The following is a 22,646-nucleotide window of genomic DNA, read 5'->3' on the forward strand; positions in this document are numbered from 1 at the left end:
TGTGTAGGTTGTGGATTTCCACTAAGATTCTCCAGTGAAATTAGAAAACTTGTATTAATTTGTTATTCATGCAGCAAGTATTATTAACATTTAATCAATGTGTTGATGAACTTCAGGATGAGCTTCAAGTTCTGAGGATAGGGAGTGAGATGAATTAGGTGCCTGGCTTCAGGGTGTTTGCAATCTACACATAAATTTTTCTAAAAGTCAGCCTGCTTCTTTAGTATTTGTTGTCCCTTGTGCAAACATATAAATTCTATTTATGATCTCAATGACATAAAAATAGTTATTATGAGAACTACAGTAACTTTCATCCTTCTGAGAAACACTTCATAGATATAAGAAATATTTTGTCATGTTTGCTTCCTTAAATACTCATTTGAGATCATAATCATCCAAGAATGGTTTTTGTTTTGTTTTCACTTTTGTTTTCTGGCTGCACCGTACGGCAGGTAGGATCTCAGTTCCCCAGCCATGGATCTTACCATGCTCCCTGCAGCAAAAGCACAGAGTCTTAACCACTAGACCTCCAGGACAGTCCCAAATGTCTTCTTTTTTAATGAGCTTCCCTCCATCTCAAAGAGATTTGTAATATTTTGTTATTTCATAATACCTACATTGATCGTTGAATACTCTTCTGGAAGCATTCCTCAAACTATATACTTATTTTTGTAGCCCTCTTTTTCTTTGGTCTAGACAGATGGATCCATCCACTATTTAAGGCTCTCATTTATTGTCTTCTACCAAGAGAAAAAAGATAATGGGTTTGGAGATGTAAGGTCTTTAACGATGTACAATCTTGAGCATTTAATATGTGAATTAGTGGTCTTAAATGGTTATCCTTTAATCAGATCAGAATTATTCTTGGAAACTAATGGATGTAATCTGTAAAATAAAATTTGTTCATTAGTGATAGGAAGGTTTCTAAGGGTCTTTTAACATGAAATAAATAAAGCAGTAGATCAACAGATGATAGGTACATTTCATAATAATCACTCTGAAAGAGCCATTTCAAGTAATAATTACCTACTCAGGAATGATGAGGAATTTCTAATGGTTATAACTATCAGATTCACTTACCACATGGCAAGCTTAAAATGGAAACATTCTTTAATGGGAAAATAATGTCTTAATTCACTGTCTTAAAATTTTTAAAATAAATTAATAAGTGCAATGTTTTCATGTCTACAGTTTTACTTATTATTTTCCTAAGGATAATAGTTTTTAATTTATCCTCCCAAGAATTAAAATATTATAATATTAATACATTACAAATAATCATAAAATATAAATTAAACTACTGGCAAAACAGTATACTCTTTTTCTGTTTCCACAGAAGCCTTCCTTCTATAAGACATACCTTACATTTCCTGATAAAAGTTTTTATTTAACCTTTTCAACTTTTGGTGTCCTTTTCCCCAAAATCTTGAGTTTAAATCAGTTTATATTTTGTGGCTTGTCTAACTGAGGAGACCTCCTACTCTGAAATGGGTCACACTACCCACAAAAAAAAAAAAAATAGTTTTTTGGTGCCAGTCTGGAAGGAACAAAGAGGTCAGCTCCTACTATTTAGATGGTGATTGCAGCCATGAAATTAAAAGACGCTTACTCCTTGGAAGGAAAGTTATGACCAAACTAGATAGCATATTCAAAAGCAGAGATATTGCTGTGCCAACAAAGGTCCGTCTACTCAAGGCTATGGTTTTTCCAGTGGTCACATATGGATGTGAAAGTTGGACTGTGAAGAAAGCTAAGCGCCAAAGAATTGATGCTTTTGAACTATGGTGTTGGAGAAGACTCTTGAGACTCCCTTGAACTGCAAGGAGATCCAACCAGTCCATTCTGAAGGAGATCAGCCCTAGGTGTTCTTTGGAAGGACTGACGCTAAAGCTGAAACTCCAATACTTTGGCTATCTCATGCAAAGAGTTGACTCATTGGAAAAGACTCTGATGCTGGGAGGGACTGGGGGCAGGAGGAGAAGGGGACGACAGAGGATGAGATGGCTGGATAGCATTACCAACTTAATGGACATGAGTTTGGGTGAACTCCGGGAGTTGGTGATGGACAGGGAGGCCTGGCGTGCTGCAATTCATGGGGTCGCAAAGAGTTGGACATGACTGAGCAACTGAACTGAACTGAAAGAGAAGGAAATTGGCACCATCTTTCTTGCCAGTTAATTCATTTGTTACCTATTCATTCAACCCAATATTTACTAAGTATCTATTTTAGACAGGCACTACTAGCTTGGGAACTAGCCAGGGAATGTCAACACACACAGTGAAAATTACTGTACAATACAAGACAAAACACCAGAAGTTTATGTGTGGCTCTCCAGCTTAGGGAAAGCTCTAGACCTTCACAATACTGTTACAATTAAGTAATTTTTGTCCACTTAATAGATTCTACTCTTCCTAAGATTTCATGGTTTCTCTTACCAGGGAACTTCTGAATTATATGTCTGTCAAAGAACTGATTTCAGAAACTCCTTGGAAAGCTTCTATAAATAACCCCTCATATGGTTTTTAGAGCATCTTCTGTTACCCTATCATTTTTATTGAAAAAAATGCATAGATCCTCAGCAATCATTGGTTGAATGTTAATGATTTCTACCATTCTCAGATAATAGTTTCAAGCATGTACCTATGCTTAAGGCATCTATTGAATGAATCTAGCAACATCCCCTATACATCTCTTACACAACTAACTCAACCAGACTTGTTTGAAACCAGGTTTCTTGGTGTGGGTGCCGTGGAACCTGAAAGATACTAATCATAAGAAAAGTTAATCTACCTCATGAATCAATCAGAAGCCTGAACTCAGAGTCTTGCCCTTTGTGTTGGACTTCCTCCTCCTGCACCACCTCTATCCCTTGAATTTCCTGTCAGGAAGAACTTTGAACCTTCTCTCAGTGATGTGGCGCCTCCTTGCCTGTCCAGTAACAGATTCATCTTTAATATTTTTCAGCTTTGGTCTTTATATGTTGATTTTGACATATAAAAGATATACAATGTGTATTTTTCTAATCTAAAAATTATAATGTTTACCACATGTGAGACACTTTTCTTAGAACCTTGCAAGTCTGAACTCATTTAAGTAGCAATTTGTAGTTTTTCTAAAGTGAGGACTGGAATCACAGATACTTTTAAGATGCATCATTTAAATCAGTGAATGAGCCTGCCTGATTGCCCAGTATTTCTGTCTTACCATCTAGCACCTCATTACTGTTCGGCTTTGTTTTTCACTTTTCTTCAACAGTAACTGTCATGAAGAGTTATGAAGAAAATGACTCAAAAAAAGAAGGCCAAATGCTAACTAAGGCTGTTGACAGAAATAAAAAGGAAGGAAGTAATTTGGGGAAATAATGTTTCTGGATCAGACATGTAACATGAAAGAATTCACAAAACCCTCTACACAGAACAAAAGAAAATCATTTTAGAGAGAAACCATTTCATCTCCCAACCAATACAGTAGCTGCATACCATGGGGGAAGAAAGGTCAATGAAAGTTGAATTCATTTCCTGGGTGTTAGGAGGCTATGTACCAGAAAGAACTATCAGCGCAAAAGTAACTAGGGAGCAAGTCAGAAGTCAGAATAAAGTCAGAACAAATATTCCCACAATATATAAAATTGAGGATTCACAAAGGTCTCCAAATGTCATTGTAAAAGTCATGAGTCTACCTCACAGTTTAGGATGATTGCCTATGACATGCCTATTCACTGTGAAGTTTTGAATTTTTATTTTATATTGGAGTATCGTTGATTAATAAAGCTGTGTTAGTTCCAGGTGTACTGCAAAGGTGATTCAGTTATACATATAAATGCATCTAATCTTTCAAGTTCTTTTCCCATTTAGATTATTACAGAGTATTGAGCAGAGCTCCCTGTGCTACAGAGTAGTTCTTTGTTGTTGTCAATTCCAAATTCCCAATTTATACCCCTCCCCATACCTTTTCCCTTTGGTAACTGTAAGTTTGCCTTTGAAGTCTGTGAGTCTGTTTCTGTTTTATAAGTAAATTCATTTGTATCATTTTTTAAAATTCTGCATATAAGTATTATCAAGTGATATTTGTCTTTCTCTGACTTACTTTACTTAGTATAATAATCTCCAGATCCATCCATGTTGTTACAAATGGCATTATTTCCTTCTTGTAATGGCTCAGTAATATTCCACTGCATTTATATACCATATTCTTTTATTCTTTTTTTCTATTTGAGTATATTAAAAGCAGTATTTATTGCTTTATACTGCTGTGTCAGTTACTGCTATACAGCAAAGTGAATCAGCCATGCATATACATATACTCCCTCTTTTTTGGATTTCATTCCTATTTAGATCACCACAGAGCACTGAGTAGAGTTCCCTGTGCTAGACGGTAGGTTCACATTACTTATGTATTTATATAGTGTTCAGTTCAACTCAGTTCAGTTGCTCAGTTGTGTCCAACTCTTTGCAACCCCATGAATTGCAGCACACCAGGCCTCCCTGTCCATCACCAACTCCCAGAGTTCACTCAAACTCACGTCCATCGAGTCGGTGATGCCATCCAGCCATCTCATCCTCTGTCGTCCCCTTCTCCTCCTGCCCCCAATCCCTCCCAGCATCAGAGTCTTTTCCAATGAGCCAACCCTTCGCATGAGGTGGCCAAAGTATTGGAGTTTCAGCTTAAGCATCATTCCTTCCAAAGAACACCCAGGACTGATCTCCTTTAGAATGGACTGGTTGGATCTCCTTGCAGTTCAAGGGAGTCTCAAGAGTCTTCTCCAACACCATAGTTCAAAAGCATCAATTCTTCGGCGCTCAGATTTCTTCACAGTTATTTGTATATAATATATATTGGAAGATATATATCTCCCAGTTCATCTCACCCCTCCTTCTACCTTGTCATCTGTTCTCTATGTCTGTGTGTCTATTTCTGCTTTGCAAATAAGATCATCTATACCATTTTTCTAGATTCCACATATATGTGGTAATATGTGAATATTTCTCTTTCTGATTTCATTCTGCATGGCAGTCTCTAGGTCCATCTACACCATTGCAAATGACACAATTTCACTCCTTTTATAGCTAATATTCCATTGTATGTATGTACTATATGTCTTTTATTCATTCCTCTGTTGATGGACAATTAGGTTGCTTCCATATCCCAGCTATTGGAAATAGTGCTACAGTGAATGTTGAGGTGCCTGTATCTTTCTGACGGTTTTCTCTGGTATATGCCCAGGAGTAGGATTGGTGGGTCATGTGATATCTGTTTTCAGTTTTTCAAGGAACCTCCATATTCCTGTCCATAGTAGATGTATCAATTTACATTCCCATCAACAGTGTAAGAGGGTTCCCTTTTCTCCACACATTTTTCAGCATTTATTTCTCATGGATTTTTTTATGATAACCATGGTTCCCCAGGTGGCAATACTGGTAAAGAACAGCCTGCCAATGCAGGAGACATAAGAGATGCAGGTTTGGTCTCTGGGTCGGGAAGATCACCTGGAGGAGGGCATGTCAACCCACTCTGGTATTCTTACCTGGAGAATTCCATGGACAGAGGAGCCTGATGAGCCCCAATCCATAGGGTTGCATAGAGTCAGACATGACTGAAGTCAGACATGAGGACATGACTTAGCATTCTGACCAGTGTGAGGTGATACCTCATTGTAGTTTTTATTTATATTTCTCTAATAATTAGTGAAGTAAGCATCTTTTCATGTGTCTCATAGCCATATGTATGTCTTCTTTGGAGAAATATCTATTTAGGTCTTCTGCCCACTTTTTGATTGGGTTGTTTTTTGATTTTGAGCTGCATGAGCTGTTTTTATAATTTGTCTGCATATATAATTTATATATATATTTATATATGTTTATAATTTATATACATGTTTATCCATTCATCCATTGATGAATATTTGGGTTGCTTTCACCTTTGGATTATTATGCAGAGTGCTGCTATGAATACTGGTGTACAAGTAGCTGTCTCCGCCTTCAATTCTTTAGTGTATACACCCAGAAGTGGAGTTGCTAGATCAATGGTAATTGAACCTTTAACTGTTTGAGGAAACTCCATACTTCAACAGAAATATTTTCATAGAACTAATGCAGTTAGTATAATGGTAGTAAAGCTTAATTTTAAATAATACATGCCCCCACTACTGATTTTAGTAAACTAATTAAAAATCGCATCCACCCTTTAATAGTCCTTATTTACTGGTGCAGATATCTTGCAAACTTCTATTCTTTCTAGACCAGGATGTCTATGGCCATGAGTGTTCTCTGTCTCTCTGTGAGCTGTCCAATGATTTTTCCTGGTGATTTATAGCTTCTTGTTCTTAATTATTAACTCTTGGTTTGATAGCAGAAACTTAAAAGCTGAAGAATTATCTACTGTGAAACACGTTCATCAGAATTTAGGTTCATATTTTCTTTTGCCTGTAGTTCTTGCTTATTTTCTTATACAAGTCAGAAATAAATTACAGTTATGATCATGGTCTATTAACTTTTGATAGTTTATTTTACAATGTTTTCTGTCCACATTTGTAAGGAAATAACTTACTTAAATGATTGGGGATCTTTTTTCCTCCTTTGATTGCAGCCCTGTTGGTTGTAGTTTCAGTGGGTCTGTTGAGTGTCTTAATGTAAGAGTACAGCTGTTACCCATCACAAAGACTTTTCAGAAGCCTTTTAGGTCAAAAGCTCAAATATTCAAATATCCACTAAAGTTAATACATTTATGAAAATAGTTTTTTATCTCAAAGTTTGTATAAGGATCAGGTGTCAGACAAGCTGTTTTGTGTCTCTTGTTAATAGCAAAACTGTAGTTTAATTAAAAAATGTCATTGATGAATTATGCAGGAAAAGAAAGGAATTAAAATAAAATTCGTGAAACATTTTCCCTAACCTATTTCACTTATGCATTACACTGCTGCCCAGTAATGAGCCAGATTTCTGTAATAATATTTACTTCACTCTGAAAATATGTGTAGCATCACATGTTGTGATAGTATAATCAAATTATATGTAATATTCTTATTCTGGGGCTGTTATGTATATTGCTCCAAATTTGAAATCTGCTTACCTTTCTTTGCTTCAGAGTCTTAAATCAATTCAGATCTATAAGTGTGTAGCTTCATTTATTCTGAACCAAATATAATTTCCTTTTCAGGGTTGTAGTGTCTTTAACAGGCTCATTAGTAAAATCCAAATGAAGTATCTTGGACTTAGGAGAATACTTATGTCATTTTTATGAGTTAAGTACAAATAGTTATATACATATAAGATTTCCTATCAAACACACAATAGCAAAATGTTCCTGACAAAGTCAGAACATTCTAAAATAGCTGAAAACTTTTCTAATGCCTTTAAAAAACACCAAAGCAATTATGCTGATATCTTTTGAACCAAAAATTCTATTTTCTCATTGTGACTGAGTTTAGCTGACAAACCTTTAAAACAAAGTGGAACTCCTCACTGGATTTGTAGCCCAGGTGGCCTTACGACTTTAACTTTGAGGCACAAATACCCTACTTATAGAACTGTGTAAATACACAAATAACCATTCCATGCCAATTTACAAAATGAAAGGACTAGTTGAAGAAATATATAGGTAAATTAATATGAATCCATGACTGAAGAATTGATGCTTTTGAACTGTGGTGTTGGAGACGACTCTTGAGATCCCTTGGACTGCAAGGAGATCCAACCAGTCCATTCTGAAGGAAATCAGCCCTGGGATTTCTTTGGAAGGAATGATGCTAAAGCTGAAACTCCAGTACTTTGGCTACCTCATGTGAAGAGTTGACTCATTGAAAAAGACTCTGATGCTGGGAGGGATTGGGGACAGGAGGAGAAGGGGACAACAGAGGATGAGATGGCTGGATGGCATCACTGACTCGATGGACGTGAGTTTGAGTGAACTCTGGGAGTTGTGATGGACAGGGAGGCCTGGCGTGCTGCAATTCATGGGGTCGCAAAGAGTCGGACGCAACTGAGCGACTGAACTGAACTGAATGGCTAAAACTAAATATGGACAGATAATCATTGTATTTAATAAGAGCACAATATAAACCCAACAACAATAAAATTTTACCTATTAGTTGGCATCAAATGTAGGATCAGTGATCTGGAAGCATAAGAAAGGCATCAAAATTTTGGAGGCTGTTAAAATCATCAAAGGTCAAAATGCTTTTTCTAAATTTAGCAACAAATCCATCCTCCAACTCGGCTCATACATGGCCTTATGCCAACAGCTTACAGTTTATTACTGGGATCTGTAATACTGATAGAAATAATCACAGAATCATTGATCTGCAAAGAAACTCAAGAAATTATCTGTTCTGCTCCCCAAATAGGAAGACACCTAACCCATTTAAGACAAAGTATCAACCTGCTAGTTTTAGAGTTCTTCAGGAGAATTGCTGCTGCAGTTCTTTCTGTTCAATGGTGATCTAACACATTTATCTGTTTTGCTTTGTGGCCCCTGAGTTCAGAACATAAACTACAATTATGTTTAATTAAACCAGCTTAAAAGTTTTGCTTTCTGCAATTTCTCTTTATCTAATCCTCAAAACTGCTGAGCTGATTTTAATATTTAAAAAAAAAAAAATCTTACTCCTAAGCTGTAACCCTGCATGACGAATTCCAGCCCAGAGCAACATTTTATGATCCAGTGTCAAGTTCTTGAAAAATGAAAACTGAGAGAAAAGAGAGGTTTAACTATAACATGGATATACTTTGGACTGGATGTTAGCCACTTGAATAAGGTGTATGTGTTTAATCATAAAAACTTACTGTCTTTTCCTTTTCTGGTTTGAGCATGTAAAACCTGTTATTTTCATAATCGGGACCAAATGTATTTTGTACTCTGAAATTGAACCAGAACTCAAAAGGGGGATGAACGAACATTACCCATGCAGGTAATAGGTTTGAGACAAGGTTTAATTGAAAAGGAAAATCCCACCACCTATTCACTTTTAAAGCATGAGTTGCATTCAACACACAAATCCTTCATTATTCATACATGGAAATATGTGCTTAATGATTAAGTCTCTAAGGATTTGCTTGATAGAATAATCTAAATTTCTTCTTTTAAAAAGAGGCAAATGAAATGTAGTTTTTAATTCTTTAAAGGACAAGTCACAAAGCATGTAAAAATATAACACAGGCTCTTAGTTTTTAAAAGTGTATCTATAATTTGCCTATCCATTGGTTTGTTCATCTGGATATCAGTAACATACAGACTTGATCTAATAATGGCTAATTATGCAGTTGTTTATCAGCTCATTTGAAACATTTTGAGATTCAGTCTAGCTCAGCAAATTACTGTGCTTAAGGCAGTTCTATATTCTAGAAAATTATAATATCCCCAGAAGGCAAAGAATTAATAAAAATCCTCTTTTGTAAAAGATTATCATTGCAGAGCAAATGGAGCAGATCTTCTCTATCCTACTGCATTTAATATTCTCATTTTTCCCTGAAACTTTGATGGAGAGGCAATGAGAATATCTCTGTTTTATTAACTTATTAAGAGGCACATTTATAGAACTCATGCACCATATTGATTTCTAAAGCCACAGTGCTGCTAAGAGCCAATAATCACAGAAGAGCAGAATGATTCAGTTTATCCCAGAATGTTTCTGAAACTTGGTAGAGCCCAAATTTTCACCCAATTCAGAAAGCCTGGTTATTTAACTTCAGTACAGTCCATGGAGTTGCAAAGAGTCGGACACGACTGAGCGACTGAACTGAAGCCTCAATTTATTCATGTATAAAATAGAGCTAATAAGAAAAGACAACCTCTGAATGTTATGACAAATAAATGAGACAGTGCATGCAATACACCTAATACAATGCCTGTAGTAAATCATGTTAGTTTTGGTTATTATTATGATGAGTATTATCATTATCTCTATGGTTTAGGAATCAAAGATGTATGCATTTAATTAGCCATTTGCCTAATTTTTATATTTTTCCAATAGAAATATCTTCATATCAGCTGAAAGTTTAACATGAACTTTCTGCTCCAGCACTTTGTGACCCAGAACTGCCTCAACAAGCTAACATCAACCCAGCCAGAATAGGTGAACTACTATTACATAAGATAAATTATCTAGGCTGTAGTTGGGAACCATTCCAACTTCATAGCAGCTGGGCTTGACAACGTAGTATTTTAAAAAGCACTTGATGCTGCCTCTATTGAACTCTGCCAAAGAATTTTGAAATTTTTCTTCATGATTCAGATTTTTTTGTAGATTTTGCCACCTTCATTTCCTCCATATGGGATCATTACATCATATTTTAAGAAGAAAAAAATCTGTAAAAAGAACTATTCAGTTACCTTAGCTAGAATATATGAGACTCTTTGCTTTATAGCATTATTTGCACAGAATACATGTACTGCCTTTTCATCTATTTTGTCAACCAGGACTACTTTTGGACTTCTGGTAAAAATCAGTGTGCTATCTTTAGTTTATAAATATGGTTGAAGCCAACATATATATATGTGTATATATATATTTTTTATTTTTTTTTAAACAACCTACATCTCCATTTGTATACTTCAAGAACTAAGTTAATAAGTGTTCCCTTAAAACCAGGAATCAACCCTAAAGGTAAACTTTGGAACTGATGATGACTCAGTTTCCCAATTCCTGGCTTCCAGATGTCTCTGCTTCTCTTTGTTCAAGAAAACAACTCCTGATGCAGGGCATTTCAACTTGGTGGAAATGGACACATTACAGATTTTTTTTTTTGCCCTAATATGTGAAAAGCAGACTATCCAAGCATCAGGAATGAACTGCAGGCATTAGCTGCTCTTCTCATTGTTCAGTTGCTAAGTTGTGTCTAGCCCTTTGCAACCCCATAGACCGCAGCACTCCAGGCTTCCCTGTCCTCCCCTATCTCCCAGAGTTTGCTCAAGTTCATGTCCATTGAGTTGGTGATGCCATCTAACCATCTTATCCTTTGTTACCCCCTTCTGCTTATGCCTTCAATGTTTCCTAGCATCAGGGTCTTTTCCAATGAGTTGACTCTTTGCATCAGGTGGCCAAAGCACTGGAGCGTCAGTTTTAGCATCAGTCCTTCCAGTAAACATTCAGGGTTGATTTCCTTTAGGATTGACTGGTTGGATCTCCTTGCTGTCCAAGGGACTCTCAAGAGTCTTCTCTAGCAACACAGTTTGAAGGCATCAGTTCTTTGGTGCATAGCCTTTTTCATGGCCCAGCTCTCACGTCTGTACATGACTACTAGAAAAACCACAGCTGTAACTAAACAGACCTTTGTTAGCAAAGTGATGTTTCTGTTTTTTAATACACTGTCTAGGTTTGTCATAGCTGCTCTTCACTTCACTCTGTACCTAGTGTTTGACTTCTTTTATTTTATTTTATTTTTAAACTTTACAATATTGTATTGGTTTTGCCAAATATTGAAATGAATCCGCCACAGGTATACATGTGTTCCCCATCCTGAACCCTCCTCCCTCCTCCCTCCCCATACCATCCCTCTGGGTCGTGCATGGAACCTGGACTAGCGACTTGTTCCATATATGATATTATACGTATTTCAATGCCATTCTCCCAAATCATCCCACCCTCTCCCTCTCCCACAGACTTCTTATTTTAAAGTGAAAGTGTTAGTTGTTCAGTCGTGTCTGACTCTTTGCAACCCTATGGACTGTAGCCTCTGTCCGTGAAATTCTCCAGGCAAGAATGCTGGAGTGGGTTGCCATTCCTTTTTCCAGGGGATCTTCCCAACCCTGGGATTGAACCTGGGTTTCCTGAATTGTAGGCAGATTCTTTACTGTCTGAGCCAATATCCTCACATAATGGCATTTAGGGTATGGTTGTAAGTAAAATATTTACACTGAAAAAATATGTATATGTTAGAAAACAAAATTCAACCCAGTAAATTTGAAGATACAATTGGCTTTATTCAAAGATTCATGAATAAGGCAGCCTCCCATCTAAGCAATTTTTATTAAATTTTAAAAACACCTAGTAATAGCCTCTTTTCCTTAATTATTCCTCAAATTTTCCTAAGGAAGATAGAATCCATTACATGGGCTACATATGTAGAAAAGAAAAAACGAGACCAAACAAATTAAAAATCCATGTAGGGTGCACCCCATGTTCATTGCAGCACTATTCACAAAGCCAGAATGTGGAAGCAACCGAAATACCCATTGGCAGTGGAATGGATAAAGAAGATGTGGTGCATATGTATATAATGGAATACTATTCAGCTATTTAAAAGAACAAATAATGCCATTTGCAGCAACATGAATGGACCTAGGGATTGTCATACTGAGTGAAGTCAGACAAAGAAAGACATATATGATATCACTTATATGTGGAATCTTAAAAAAATAGTACAAATTAAGTTATTCATAAGACAGAGTCACAGATGTAGAAAACAAACATGGTTACCAGGGGATAAAGAAGGTGGGAGGGATAAATCAGGAGATTGGAATTGTCATATACACACTACTCTATATAAACTAGATAACTATATATAAAATAGATAAATAAGGACCTACTGTAGAGCACAAGGAACTCTACTCATTATCCTGTAATGACCTATATGGGTAAAGAATCTAAAAATGAACAGATATATAACAGATTCACTTTGCTGTACACCTGAAACTAACACAACATTGTAAATCAACAATACCCCAATAAAAATTATAAAATAAAACTAACTCAAAAAAGATTGGATATATGTATATGTATAACTGATTCACTTTGCTATACATCTTAAACTTACACAACATTGTAAATCAACTATACTTAGCAAAAATTTTTAAAAGAAAAAAATCCATGCAGGGTACAGAAGCTAACAGCTTTAAAAGAAGTGAAGACTTTCTAGAAAGCAGTGACTCTGGGGTGCATGTGTACTCTGTAGACTAATGAGACTTGGGCATTCTGAAGGAGAATGTTTTGAGCCCTTTCCATTACTAGAAACTGTTAAAATGGGTTATTGTCCCTCTGCTTAATATAGAGGTGGTTTAGGAAAAAGCTAGCCTGGAGAGGGCAAACTGTCTTTCACCAGAGGCTTCCAGAATCCCAATCAAACCCTTTAGCATGGGGTCATGAAAGCACCACCTTTTCATCACTACCATCACAGCTGTGGTTGTGTTGCTGTTATTGTTTAATCTCTCTTGCGTTCAGCCTGCAATAATCACCATAATTCACCCTAATGTTATGTGATTAGCAGTCTCAGTTGTGGTGAAAATTAAACACCACTCACATAGCACTTGTGACCTTTCACCCCTCGTGGAATGGGTCAGGGCTGCAATGGCTGAGAGACAAAATGCAGAAACTCACATGGTGCTGCCTGCACTCTCTCAGGCTGGGGAATCAATGGAAATTCCATCTTCCAACCATATGTGTTGATTCTTCAGCAGCCATACTATGAAAGTCCAATTCTTCCACTTAATTTATTCTTATCCTGTGAAGATTGCAAAAGAATTTTGTAAAGTATTGCGGCAGTGCCTTAATACAGAGGCAAAGTGTCATTTTTAATAGCCAGAAATTCAATTTCATTCACACCATCATCTACAGATTAACTGAACATTGGACATATTAAGAAGTTTGGCGAATTAGAAGCTTCTTGGTTTTACACTGAAGCCAGTACAGACAAGTCCACTGAAAAACAACCGGCAAGAATGTACAAATAACTATCATCCTTTTCTATAAGGAATAAATTTCCTTACATGCTAGAGTTCTAAGTTTCGTAGAACACTGTTAATAGTAAACACTATAGGAATCTGTTATTAATTTACAGGCTTTTCAGATTATAGCAATGATTAGAATTTGAAAATTATTTCCTGACAACTAATTATGGCCGGGTGAAAAAGTGGTAAATTTTTAAATATATGAATGATTAGGCATTTATAGAATGTTGCTATTTATCATACCTATACTTTTAACCAGATTTGACAATATGTGGCATGATGAGTTTAATTTTCTATAGCACAGTACAAACTCTGCATTTTTCCTAATTACAGCTTCCTACATGTCAGCTCAAATAGGAATAGACTCACTTGGTTCAGCTCAATTTCCACAGCCTGACAGGCACTGATATCAAAATTAATTCTAGAATGAAACTTCATAAAAGAAAATCCTATTTGACAAAAGAACTACTGAGTTTGAATCACAGTTGCATTTGCATTGTGAAGTCCCATTTTTATTTTTACTGTATATAAAATAATGCCAAAGGAGAGACTGAATACCCAGAGAGAGTTCATTTGAGGTATCCTGATAGTATCTGCCATGTGCAAGTAAAGCAGAAACCTTTTTTATGACATCTTCAGAACTTGACGATTGAATTACAGTTTTAGTAATCATCCGTTCCCCTTCTCCAGTGTCACTTTTTTTGTAATATAGTGCATAGAAAAGACTTATGGTTCCAGTTTTATCAGCCTGCAATAAAAATATAACAACTGTTGTATTAAATTATTTAAGTTGTAAACCATTGTGAAAAAGAAAAAGTTTTATCGACAGGCAGGCTGAAAAACTGATGATAATGGAGAGCCAAATGTATTGTGCTGATTATTCCCAATTTTTTCCCTAGTTTAGCATATTGTAAATCTTCAAGATACCTTTCAAATCAAGGTCTGGGTATGTAGGGTTCTTTCATTTGTTGCTTATTTAGAACTGGACATGGCAAAAGACAAACAAAACCTGTATAGCTCCAGGTATCAGTTTATTTTAGTAGAGTTGTGAATGCAAATGAAGTAAGGTATTTGCATATAATACAGAGAGACTTAAGGTTATGCAATGGAACAACAACAAGGTTAATATAGAGATATTAAGGTTAATATAGAGGTATATCTCTCAAGATAATATAGACAGACATTATATGGATATGGAAATCGCTCAGTCGTGTCCGACTCTTTGCGACCCCATAGACTGTAGCCTACCACGCTCCTCCATCCATGGGATTTTCCAGGCAAGAGTACTGGAGTGGGTTGCCATTTCCTTCTGCAGAGGATCTTCCCAACCCAGGGATCGAACCCGGGTCTTCCTCACTGTAGGCAGACGCTTTACCATCTGAGCCACCAGGGAAGCCCAGACAGACATTAAGTATCAATAAAAAAATAACTGAAAGAAACTTAAATGTGAAATGAATGCATTTCTCTAGAGTGATACAGACTCAAGAGACTGTCAAGTCTTTTCAGAATTTTTTTTTTCTTATACTGATTTTACAGTCACTCAGTACTGCTACTTTCTATCAAACTATAGTATTCCGATGCTGTGTACAAAAGTTACTAGGCTAAGAACTTTTCTCACTGCAGTGTTCCTCCATTCCTCTAATAGGTATTTCTGTCTGTTGTTCAAGTGCTAAGTCATGTCCAGCTCTTTGTGACTCCATGGACTGCAGCATGCCAGGCTTCTCCATCCTTCACTATCTCCCGGAGTTTACTCAAACTCATGTCCATTGAGTTGATGATACCATTGAACCATCTCACCTTCTGTCACCCTCTTCTCCTCATGCTCTCAATCTTTCCCAGCATCAGGATTTTTTCCAAAGAGTTTGTTCTTCACATCAGGTGGCCAAAGTATTAGAGCTTCAGCTCCAGCATCAGTCCTTCCAATGAATATTAAGGGTTGATATCCTTTAGGATTGACAGGTTTGATCTCCGTGCAGTCCAAGGGATTCTAGAGAATCTTCTTCAGTACCACAATATGAAAGCATTAATTCTTCTGTGCTCAGCCTTTTTTATGATCCAACTCTCACATCCGTACATGACTACTGGCAAAGTCATAGCTTTGACTATACAGACCTCTGTGGGTAAACTGATGTCTCTGCTCTTAATGTGCTTGCTGTCTAGGTTTGTCATAGCTTTTCTTCCAAGGAGCAAGCGTCTTTTAATTTTGTGGCTGCAGTTATCATCTGCAGTGATTTTGGAGCCCAAGAAAATAAAATCTGTCATTGATTCCACTTTTTCCCCACCTGTTTGCCATGAAGTGATGACACCAGATGCCATGATCTTATTTTTCTGAATGTTGAGTTTTAAACTAGCTGTTTCTTTTTTTAATTAACTCATTTTAATTGGATAAACCGCTTTACAATATTGTAATAGCTTTTGCCATACATTACCATGAATCAGCCACAGGTATACATGTGTCCCCCCATACTGAACTCCCCTCCCATCTCCCTCGCTACCCTATCCCTATGGGCTGTCCCAGCCACCGGCTTTGGATGCCGTGCTTTATGTATTGAACTCGCACTGGTCATCTATTTTACATATGGTAATGTACACGTTTCAGTGCTATTCTCTCAAATCATCCCACCCTTGCTGTGTCCCACTGAGTCCAGAAATCTGTTCTTTACATCTGTGTCTCCTTTGCGGCCCTGCATGTAGGATCATCGCCACTATCTTTCTAAATTCCATACATGTGCCTTAATATACAGTATTTGTCTTTCTCTTTCTGATTTAATTCACTCTGTGTAATAGACTCCAGGTTGAGACTATACCATATAAAGCTACAGTCATCAAGACAGTATGGTACTGGCACAAAGACAGAAATATAGATTAATGGAACAAAATAGAAAGTCCAGAGATAAATCCATGCACCTATGGATTCCTTATCTTTGACAAAGGAGGCAAAAGTATACAATGGAGGAAAGACAATCTCTTCAACAAGTGGTGCTGGGAAAACTAATCAACTACTTGTAAAAGAATGAAACTAGAACATTTTCTAATAACATTCACAAAAATAAACTCAAAGTGGATTAAAGGCCTAAATGTAAGACCAGAAACTATAAAACTCTTAGAGGAAAACATAGGCAGAACACTCTCTGACATAAATCATAGGAAGATCTTCTATGACCCACCTCTTCAGTTCAGTTCAGTTCACTCACTCAGTCATGTCCAACTCTTTGTGACCCCATGAATCACAGCACTCCAGGCCTCCCTGTCCATCACCAACTCCCAGAGTTCACTCAGACTCACATCCATCGAGTCAGTGATGCCATCTAGCCATCTCATCCTCTGTCATCCCCTTCTCCTCCTGCCCCCAATCCCTCCCAGCATCAGTCTTTTCCAATGAGTCAACTCTTCACATGCAGAGTACATCATGAGAAACGCTGGGCTGGAAGCACAAGCTGGAATCAAGATTGCCAGGAGAAATATCAATAACCTCAGATATGCAGATGACACCACACTTATGGCAGAAAGTGAAGAGGAACTAAGAAGCCTCTTGATGAAAGTGAAAGTGGAGAGTGAAAAAGTTGGCTTAAAGCTCAACATTCAGAAAACGAAGATCATGGCATCTGGTCCCATCACTTCATGGGAAATAGATGGGTAAACAGTGGAAACAGTGTCAGACTTTATTTTTTTGGGCTCCAAAATCACTGCAGATGGTGACTGCAGCCGTGAAATTAAAAGACGCTTGCTCCTTGGAAGGAAAGTTATGACCAACGTAGATAGCATATTGAAAAGCAGAGACATTACTTTGCCAACAAACATCTGTCTAGTCAAGGCTTTTCAAACCTGTCTAGTCAAGGTTTTTCCAGTGGTCATATATGGATGTGAGAGTTGGACTGTGAAGAAAGCTGAGCACTGAAGAATTGATGCTTTTGAACTGTGGTGTTGGAGAAGACTCTTGAGAGTCCCCTGGACTGCAAGGAGATCCAACCAGTCCATTCTGAAGGAGATCAGACCTACCTCCTAGAGTAAAGCAAATAAAAACAAAAATAAACAAATGGGACCAAATTAAACATAAAAGCTTTTGCACAATGAAGGAAACTAAACCAGCTTTTTCATTCTTATCTTTCACCCGCATCTTTAGTTCCTCTCTGCTTTCTGCCATTACAGTGATATCATCTGCATACCTGAGGTTGTTGATTTCTCCTGGCAATTTTGATTCCAGCTTGTGATTCATCCAGCCCAGCATTTCACATTATGTACTCTGCATATAAGTTAAATAAACAGGGTGACAATATACAGCCTTGATATACTCCTTTCCCAATTTGAAACCAGTCCATTGTTCCATGTCTGGTTCTAACTATTGCTTCTTGACCTGCATACAGGTTTCTCAGGAGACAGGTAAGATGGTCCGGTATGCCCATCTCTTGAAGAATTTTCCACAGTTTGTTGTGATCCACACAGTCAAAGGCTTTAGCATAGTCAATGAAGAAGAAGTAGATGTTTTTTTCTGGCATTCCCTTGCTTTTTCTATGATCCAGTGGATGTTGGCAATTTGATCTCTAGTTCCTCTGCCTTTTCTAAATCCAGCTTGTACATCTAGTTCTTATACTGTTGAAGGCTAGCTTGAAGAATTTTGAGCATTATCTTGCTAGAAAGTGAAATGAGCACAATTGTATGGTAGTTTGAATATTCTTTGGCATTGCTTTTCTTTGGGCTGGAATGAAAACTGACCCTTTCCAGTCCTGTGGCCACTGCCTAGTTTTCCAAATTTGCTGGTATATTGAATGCAGCACTCTCACAGCATCATCTTTTGGATTTGAGACAGCTCAGCTGGAATTCCATCACCTCCAGTAGCTTTGTTCACAGTGATGCTTCCTAAGGCCCACTTGACTTCACACTCCAGGATGTCTGACTCCAAGTGAGTGATCACATCATGGTTATCTAGTTCATTAAGACCTTTTTTGTATAGTTCTTCCATGTATTCTTGCCACCTCTTCTTAATGTCCCTGCCATTTCTGTCCTTTATTGTGCCCATCTTTGCATGAAATGTTCCCTTGGTATCTCCAATTTTCTTGAAGAGATCTCTAGTCTTTCCCATTCTTTTGCTTTTCTCTATTTCTTTGCACTGATCACTGAGGAAGGCTTACTTATCTCTCCTTGCTATTCTCTGGAACTCTACATTCAGGTGGGTATATCTTTCCCTTTATCCTTTCCCTTTCGCTTCTCTTCTTTTCTCAGCTATTTGTAAACTGTTAATTTGTCTTTCTTTCTAGTACCATATCTCCTCCAGAACTTTCTGTCCATAAGGTGCCTCCTTTCCCTTGCACCTATAGGCCACACCTAGGGATCCTGGAGCATTTTCTGGTTTGGTCAGAATGTTGACATTTAACACTTTTGCTCTCCCACACTCCACTCCCTCTCTGCCTCCACAATTGCTGGATATTGAAACAGCTCAAATCAGTCACTCATACCTACCCTCCCCCTCACACACACACAAACACACACAGACGCCTCCTAGCCACCTGGAGGAAAAAAGGGATCCCCTTGACTAAATAATCAGACATTTCTTTAAAGGAAATTAGAATATGGAAGCCCTATATTTCTACCGAGTAAATCAAATCATACAGAGGATTCACAAAAACTATGGGTTAATGGATCCTTTAGTCTTGTGCACATCAGTAATCCTGGCTCTCTTACCCGCTACCACAGATGTTTTCTCTAATCTAGACTCGACAACAAACTGGCCATATTTTCACTTTGATGGTGATTATAATAATAATGCAATTTCTATGTGCCAGGCCCTTTACATTAACTTATTCAACCTTTATACCATCCCCATGAAATATGTATTATTCTGATTCTACAGATATTTAAGACATTTAAGTCTTGCTCAAAGTTGCATAGCTAAAAAGTGTCAGAATTATGATTCAGATTAAGCACATGGCATCCACATACTTACCAAGTATACTACATTAATACAGAATGATTCAATCTCTAAGTCATCATCACAAAAAGGAAAGAGTAGGATTAAAAAGAAGTGTGGAAGACCCGGTGTTCCTCTGTGGCTTCTCCTCTTCACTCCTTTGTCATACATTTGCTGAGTACAGGTAATGTGCCAGTCTATCCTTGGTCTGAAAGTATAAAGAATAACATATGGTTACTGCCCTCATTGGAGAAGGCAATGGCACCCCACTCCAGTACTCTTGCCTGGAAAGTCCCATGGATGGAGGAGCCTGGTAGGCTGCAGTCCATGGGGTCACTAAGAGTCAGACACGACTGAGCGACTTCACTTTCACTTTTCACTTTCATGCATTGGAGAAGGAAATGGCAACCTACTCCAGTGTTCTTGCCTGGAGAATCTCAGGGACAGGGGAGCCTGGTGGGCTGCCATCTATGGGGTCGCACAGAGTCAGACACGACCGAAGCGACTTAGCAGCAGCAGCAGCAGCAGCAGCACTGCCCTTATTATCCATTGAGAAGGAAAACCAGGTAAACAGCTGTAGTTCAGTATGATGTTGTAATTGAAAAACATAAACAAGGCATTATGGGAAGACTGGGAAGAAAATAAAGCCCAAGGAATTCAATGCTTTTACTAAACTTATTGACAGTCTATCTCCAGGAAAAGAGTAGGTTCTCTAAGGGAGAATCCAGACTAGCTCCATTCTAAACTAAGTTTTATGAAAAGTAACTGTCTGCTTGCTCTCCCTACACTAAAAAGGAAAAATACTAGCTAGATCAACTCCATTCATTTACTTGAAATCAGAAATCATTTACTTCCTTCCTCACCTACAGTTTTATGAGGCAGGACTCAGATCAATTTGGACAATTTCAATCAGCAGTCTGGAACTGGCAACTTCCCTGACATCTAGACTCCCTAAAGGTACATTGCTTTGTTTAATTAGATCCTCCTACACCTTCCCTTCCAGTTCCACAGCAATGAGACTTGAAATTAAGTAAGCAAAGACACATGGATAACTGGTCTTTACTATTGATTCCTATTATTGAGACATTCTACCAAGCTGGTTTTATTATATATACATGGCCCAGGAGTAGTGAACCATACTGTTTCTTCCATACTTCCAGAAAGCACTAGATACTTCCTATTATTTACATTATTAAAAACCATGAACTTGAATTCAGAGTGCAGCAGTCAGTACAGGTACCAGTCATTATGTTTAGCTTCCTAAATAGATAGCAGAGTTTCATTGTTGTTGTTCAGTCACTAAGTCATGTCTGACTCTTTGAGACCCCATTAACTGCAGCATGCCAAGCTTCCCTGTCCTTCACAATCCCCCAGAGTTTGCTTAAACTCATGTCCATTGAGTCAGTGATGCCATCCAACCACCTCATTCTCTGTTGCCTCCTTCTTCTCCTGCCTTCAATCTTTCCCAGCATCGGGGTTTTTTCCAGTGAGTCGGCTCTTCACATTAGGTAGCCAAAGAATTTCATAGGAGAGCCAGAAATTGAAAACACCTTAGAAAAGCCAAGCCACAAAACTTCACAAACAATCCAGGATTGCTAAAATCTCTTTTCTTTTCTCCTGAGTAACCCAGGTTCCTTTCTCTCTTAACTAAGAATAGCTAGTATCTTTGTAATAAAAGTCTATTAATTTTTCAACCAAGTCAAGAAACAAACAGTGTTTGGACCCTGGCAACAAAATCTATGGTATTACAACTAGAAAGATCTAGAAAACAAGGTTACCTGACATACCTTGAATAAAGAAGGCTATTAGGAGCTTCAGCCAGAACGGGGGATGAAGGAAAGAGCATCTTCAGATGTTTGACCTGCTGTGATGAGATCAGCTAACCAAAGACCAGGTCTGTATGCTACCCAGCAGATCACTATGGATGCCCAGGTTGGGGTTAAAAGGTTCCTAAAGACAAATGTGTTGGAGAAGACTCTTGAGAGTCCCTTGGACTGTAAGGAGATCCAACCAGTCCATTCTGAAGGAGATCAGCTCTGGGATTTCTTTGGAAGGAATGATGCTAAAGCTGAAACTCCAGTACTTTGGCCACCTCATGCAAAGAGTTGACTCATTGGAAAAGACTCTGATGCTGGGAGGGATCGGGGGCAGGAGGAGAAGGGGAAGACAGAGGATAGATGGCTGGATGGCATCATTGACTCGATGGACATGAGTCTGAGTGAACTCCGGGAGTTGGTGATGGACAGGGAGGCCTGGCATGCTGCGATTCATGGGGTTGCAAAGAGTCAGACATGACTGAGTGACTGAACTGAACTGAACTGAACTGAAAGACAAATGAAGAATAACCACCTGACCCAAAAACTGCTAAGAATAATATTTATTCAGGGAATCTATCTATCTGCAGGACCTGGACCTGGAGTTTTTATTTAATGAGAAAAGATAAGAACACTATAACCTACACTTCAGAAAAGACCTGAAAGGCAAACAAAGAAAGGAGACACACACATATAATCTCAAGAAAAGAAACATTTCTACAAAGGAAAGAATATATGATAGTTTGAGGCAACCAATCAGAGATCAGCTGGTTTCATTTGCAGGAAAATGTCCTACAGAAATAAATATTCAGAACCTAGATACAGCAAGCCTTGAAGATAGAAACCACTTTTGTTTACCATAGGAAATTATAAATGTGAACATATCTATGAATAATAACTAGCACTATTGATAATGCAATAATCTCTTACCTTTACATGTAACTCAGACAATAAGTGATAATGTCTTTGAATATAAGGGACAATGAATTTGTGTGAGGGACTTAGTTGAAAGTACTGGTTTGTTTCACACCAGCTGTCAAATAGGCCTCTCAAAACTCCTTTAAGTATTGGAAACAGTGACCTGGGGATGAAAGGCTTGTAGCCCAGGAACTGATCCCTTGAGCCACACAGATCTCGTCACTGACGATTCTGATTAATCCATGCTGACAAACCAGATTTGAATCAATAGAAATTATCTGTAACAAGAAACTAATTGTGTATTTAGTAAGTTCAGGGAAATTTTGGGTGGCTTTAAATATATATGGAA

At 37.7% G+C, this 22,646-nt stretch overlaps 1 long non-coding RNA gene across 5 annotated transcripts in view; it reads right to left on the reverse strand.

The window, feature by feature from the left end:
- LOC102399988 overlaps positions 1 to 22,646 on the reverse strand; it is a 138,817-nt gene that overhangs the window by 12,154 nt on the left and 104,017 nt on the right. For 4 of the 5 annotated variants that reach the window (XR_006542911.2, XR_003112400.3, XR_006542910.2 and 1 more), the window contains 2 exons: positions 19,602 to 19,773; positions 13,311 to 13,434 (listed from right to left, as the gene is read on the reverse strand). This is a non-coding gene — a long non-coding RNA (uncharacterized LOC102399988). Of the gene's footprint in view, positions 1 to 794; positions 886 to 13,310; positions 13,435 to 19,601; positions 19,774 to 22,646 lie in introns of those variants that run through there. The other variant, XR_003112401.3, reaches the window with a different exon arrangement.

The sequence above is a fragment of the Bubalus bubalis genome, chromosome 11, assembly GCF_019923935.1.
Source record: "Bubalus bubalis isolate 160015118507 breed Murrah chromosome 11, NDDB_SH_1, whole genome shotgun sequence".
Lineage (NCBI taxonomy): Eukaryota > Metazoa > Chordata > Mammalia > Artiodactyla > Bovidae > Bubalus > Bubalus bubalis.